The following is a 6,000-nucleotide window of genomic DNA, read 5'->3' as shown; positions in this document are numbered from 1 at the left end:
GGTGCAGGAAACTTTATAGGGGGTTGCAGTTACAGATTTGGGTGTAAAGAGGGAAGACAGAAAAAGCAGATGGACATCTCTGTAGCTTCATAGCTGCAGATGTGTTTATAGGGAGCGGTGGAATGACAAGGAAGTTATATAACAATTAAACTATTAACCAGTATGTGGATGCAGAAATGGATTAAGATGAAATACTGTAGGTAGGAATGATCGTAATCTGCTAATTAAGATTACGCAGAGTTTCAGCCATACGTAATCAGTGATTTATATATTTATTTATTTATTACTAGCTGATTGCCCGGCGTTGCCCGGGTATGTATTTGGCTGGTGTTGGTTGCGCCCACATTTTCTAACCCTAACACACAATTACTCAATGACCAAGTTGGTGAGCTTTGTGGTCTTTGGCATCAATAATTTGCATTGAAATGAAACAAATCTGATTGGCTGTTTGTGGCTTCACCCCCTTTTCTGAATTTGAACCCCAGTGACCCAATGACCAACTGTACCAGGTTTGAGGCTTGTGCCATTAACAGTGCAAGAATGGCAGCAATTAAATATTCCCCTTGAAAGTCAATAGGTGAATTTTGATTGGCTTTTCTAAACTCCATCCACTTTTCTGAATATTAATCCCAGTCACCCAGTGACCAACTGTGCAAAGTTTGAGAATCCTGCCAGTAACAATGTGAGAATGGCTGCAGTTTACATTTTCCCAGTGAAATTTGTATTTGTCTCTGCTCACTTTTTGGTTATGGAGATAAAAACTATCCTATATGTTATTCCCGGTAATGTACAATGTGTGTGCCAAATTTCATTCAAATCCATTCAGCCATTGTAGCATGATTGAGTAACAAACATCCAAACTTTCATATTTATAATATTAGTGAGATTTATATAGCACGACATCTTCTGCAGCGCTGTACAGAGTATATTTTCTTGTCACTTAACCGTCCCTCAGAGGGGCTCACAATCTAGTCTATCTATCAGGTAGTATCATAGTCTAGGGCCAATTTAGGGGGAAGCCAATTAACTTATCTGTATGTTTTTTGGGAGGAAACCAGAGTGCCGGGAGGAAACCCCCGCAGACACGGGAAAAACATAGAAACTCTTTGCAGATATTGACCTGGCTGAGATTCAAACCGGGGACCCATTGCTGCAAGGCAAGAGCACTAACCACTACGGCTACGCCACCGTGCTGCCCACGGTTTGTGCAGTTTGTACAGTCAATTGATTTTGTGTAATTCATTCGTAATTTCACAAACATTTTTTCATGTAATTTTGCATGCAGATTTTAGCAGTTAGTAGCACAGCTCCCATACATGATATTGTCACTAAAATTGTTCCTTGTCAGCGGCCTGTTGACGTGTGCACATGTACAGTAGCGTCTCTCCGCTCGGGCTTCCGGTGGAGTGATCCCCGCCCGTTGCCTCTTACTAGTAGTGGCTGCTACTTAACTTTTTAAAAACGAAAGAGGTCCGCACGATGCTCCTAAAATCCTATATCTTTATTCATGGACGTATCCAAAAAGTCAACACTCGTGCGGACCTCTTTCGTTTTCAAGTATACCTCAGGACTAGCTATCCTGGTCTGGCACTGCTCTTTCTGGGGTGAGCGGTTTTCTACCTTCTTCCCTTAACTTTTTAAAGCTGGAGAGGGAGCGCAGATGGGGGACCCAGGTGAGGGAGGGGGGGGTCTGACCCCCCTCCCCATCGCTAGGCCCAATACCCCCTTCCTGCCCACTACCCCTCCAGCTCGGCGGCCGGCCCCCCGCAACCACAGACAGGCGAGTGCCGCCCCTCCAGAAGTGCCACCTGAGCCAAATGTTTCACCCCGCCTCATGAGCGGGCCAGCCCTGGCAGCGGTCAGCGTGGGAATGTCAGCTGCAAGATGCTGGAGAAAGCCCCAGGTGAGTAACGCTGATTTTTAATTTTTTGCCTGATGATTCCTTTAAAGAGACACTGAAGTCTCGTAAAAATCATGTTTTTATTTAAAAAATGTGTTTAACATGTCTGCCATACCTAAACCGCCGCATCCCCGCCGCTGAAATCTAACTAAATCCTCCCTAACTCCCCCCTCCGTCTCCCCCGCAAAATCCACGACTTTCTTGGTCGTGGATTTTGCTGCTGTTGGAGGCAGAGCTATGAGCCGCAGCTCTGCCTCCATGCGCCGTCTATCAGCGGCGGATCTCCGCCTCTCCCCGGCCCCTCTCAGCGAAGAAAGACTGAGAGGGGCGGGGGAGAGGCGGCGATCTGGGCTGACAGACGCGCTGAGAGGCAGAGCTGCGGCTCATAGCTCTGCCTCTCACAGAATCGCTGCCCGGATTGCCCCCGGGGAGTTATGGGGGATTTAGTTAGATTACAGCGGCGGGGATGCGACGGTTTAGGTAGGGCAATAATGTTAAACACATTTTTTAAATAAAAACATGATTTTTACGAGACTTCAGAGTCTCTTTAAGGAAAAAAGCGGGAATAAGTTAAAACATTTTTCAAAAAGACTGTCGTTTTTGAGAAAATCTTTTAAAAATGCAAAGGAAAAACGTTTTTTAAACTGTAGTTCTAAGTTTAAATAAAAAAATTCCTTTACATTTTTAAAATACATTTTCTAAAAACTACTCTTTACTCTTTTTGAAAAATTATTTTTTTGACTTGTTTACACTCTTCTCCTTAAAGGGAACCAGAGACGCCAGAATAAAGATTTTATACATACCTGGGGCTTCCTCCAGCCCCATACGCACGGATCACTCCCACGCCGCCGTCCTCCGCTTCCTGGATCAGCCGGTTCTGGATCCCGTAGTTTCGGCCAGTCGGTGTCAGCACGCGGCCAATTGTCTGCAATTCACAGGGGCTCCCAGCATACCCTTACGCGTGCGGCTGCATACTGCGCAGCCGCACGCGTAAGGGTATGCTGGGAGCCCCTGTGATGCGGACAAGTGACGGGACCCGGTACCGGCGGATCCAGGAAGCGGAGGATGGCGGCGTGGGAGCAATCCAGGCTTATGGGGCTGGAAGAAGCCCCAGGTATGTATGAAATCTTTTTTCTTTTTATATGTCCGGCGTCTCTGGTTCCCTTTAACATACATAGCAATATAACATGTATGTAACCGCTTAAGTTGGCATGAAATTATGAGAAAATTACACAAAATTATGAGAAAATTACGGTTCCTGATTATGTTTACAAACAAAATTCATTAAGATTTTCCCCCAAATTTTGCATAACGATTTTGCATTGTCATTGCGAACTACGATGCAAAATTACAATTACACAAAAATTTGTGCTCATCTGTGGAAATAAAGCTCTAGGCAAGACAGCAGTTTCTGCCCAACAATTTTTTAGGGATTTTGAAGATTAAGCAACAAAACCAGCGTTTCAGAAAACGCACGCATCAAAAACGCATATGTGTTTTTGATATGCATTTTTTCCTGCGGCCCATAGATTTCCATTAGCGACAAAAACACAGCGTTTTCCGTAACGCTAGCGTTTTTCTGCTATGTGTGCACCTAGCCTTACTGTTATTTTGCCTTTGATTTCAACAGCCTATATGTCCTGTACAAGTGGAGATTCTGATAGACGTTTTTCACTACAAGTCACCTCAAGTTATCTGCCTGGCCACTTTGTAGCTCAGTTTTCTATTGCCCAGCTTTCCATTAACCTGGATAACACAAGGAAAATTAATACTTTGTGCGAAATGCAACAAAACAGTAACAGCACTTCAAATGGTTTGTGCAAGACAAAGTACACAGTGCTTACTTGTGACAGCTATACAAAGAATGTTTGCTGGAATTGACAGGTACAGAGAAATGAAGTACATACAAACTGACAAAAGGAAATATAATGAACTAGATAAATGCTAGAAATACAAACATACCCATAAAAGACAACTGAAGTGAGAGGGATATGGAGGCTGCCATACACACAGGGGGATGCAGAGTATGGGTGAGTAGTGAGGACAGGAGATTGGAGAGGGGGCTGCCTGGGACACACAGGGGGGTGCAGAGTATGGGTGAGCAGCGAGGAGAGGAGATTGGGGAGGGGGCTCGCTGCCTGGGACACACAGGGGGTGCAGAGTATGGGTGAGCAGCGAGGAGCAGGAGATTGGGGAGGGGGCTGCCTGGGACACACAGGGGGATGCAGAGTATGGGTGAGTAGTGAGGACAGGAGATTGGGGAGAGGGTTGCCTGGGACACACAGGGGGATGCAGAGTATGGGTGAGTAGTGAGGACAGGAGATTGGGGAGGGGGCTGCCTGGACACACAGGGGGTGCAGAGTATGGGTGAGCAGTGAGGACAGGAGATTGGGAGGGGGCTGCCTGGGACACACAGGGGGGTGCAGAGTATGGGTGAGCAGTGAGGACAGGAGATTGGGGAGAGGGCTGCCTGGGGCACACAGGGGGGTGCAGAGTATGGGTGAGCAGTGAGAACAGGAGATTGGGGAGTGGGCTCCCTGGGGCACACAGGGGGTGCAGAGTATGGGTGAGCAGTGAGGACAGGAGATTGGGGAGAGGGTTGCCTGGGACACACAGGGGGTGCAGAGTATGGGTGAGCAGTGAGGACAGGAGATTGGGGAGTGGGCTGCCTGGGACACACAGGGGGGTGCAGAGTATGGGTGAGCAGTGAGGACAGGAGATTGGGGAGAGGGCTGCCTGGGACACACAATAAGTGCAGAGTATGGGTGAGCAGTGAGGACAGGAGATTGGGGAGGGGGCTGCCTGGGACACACAGGGGGTGCAGAGTATGGGTGAGCAGCGAGGAGCAGGAGATAGGGGAGGGGGCTGCCTGGGACACACAGGGGGGTGCAGAGTATGGGTGAGCAGTGAGGACAGGAGATTGGGGAGAGGGCTGCCTGGGACACACAATGGGTGCAGAGTATGGGTGAGCAGTGAGGACAGGAGATTGGGGAGAGAGGGTTGCCTGGGACACACAGGGGGTGCAGAGTATGGGTGAGCAGTGAGGACAGGAGATTGGGGAGAGGGTTGCCTGGGACACACAGGGGGTGCAGAGTATGGGTGAGCAGTGAGGACAGGAGATTGGGGAGAGGGCTGCCTGGGGCACACAGGGGGGTGCAGAGTATGGGTGAGCAGTGAGGACAGGAGATTGGGGAGAGGGCTGCCTGGGACACACAATGGGTGCAGAGTATGGGTGAGCAGTGAGGACAGGAGATTGGGGAGAGAGGGTTGCCTGGGACACACAGGGGGTGCCAGGGGCGTAGCTAGGGGGGGTCGGGGTAGGACATGTGCCCCCAGGCGCTAGGTCCCCAAGGGCGCCCAGCTGAGCTGCATGGTTTTTTTCTTTGGGAGGGGAGCAGCGCAGAGAAGAGGGAGAGCTGTGAGCAGCGGTGGAGAAGGGGGGCCATCTCCCCCCCCTTCCCTCACCTTAGTGCTCTCCCTCCCTCACTCTCTCCTCCACAACTAATGTCCGGGTGGCTGGTGCAGCGGGCGGGACTTACCTCCGCGCCAGAAGTTCGGGTCCTGCAGCCGCTGCTCTGGTCTGGACCAGACCAGAGTAGCGGCAAATCCATCCCGCGCTGCGACAAGACGCAGGTAAGTTCCGCCCGCCGCTGCCAGCCACCCGGACATTAGTTGTGGAGGAGACAGCGAGGGAGGGAGAGCCCCCTAAGGTGAGGGAAGGGGGGAGGAGACGTCCACCCTTCCCCACTGTCCCCATAGCTCTCCCTCCACTGCGCTTCTCCCCTCCTGCTGGGTGGACACCTGGCTACCTAATCTGGGGACATATACCCCTGCCTACATATACTGGGACATATACACCTGCCTACATATACTGGCCACATATACCCCTGCCTACATATACTGGGCACATATACACCTGCCTACATATACTGGGACATATACCCACTGACTACATATACTGGGCACATATACACCTGCCTACATATACTGGGACATATACCCCTGCCTACATATACTGGGACATATACCCCTGCCTACATATACTGGGACATATACCTCTGCCTACATATACTGGGACATATACACATGCCTACATATAC

Source organism: Hyperolius riggenbachi, chromosome 6 (assembly GCF_040937935.1).
Source record: "Hyperolius riggenbachi isolate aHypRig1 chromosome 6, aHypRig1.pri, whole genome shotgun sequence".
Taxonomy (NCBI): Eukaryota; Metazoa; Chordata; class Amphibia; order Anura; family Hyperoliidae; genus Hyperolius; species Hyperolius riggenbachi.
The sequence above is the reverse complement of the archived record's forward strand: the minus strand, read 5'-3'. Positions refer to the sequence as shown.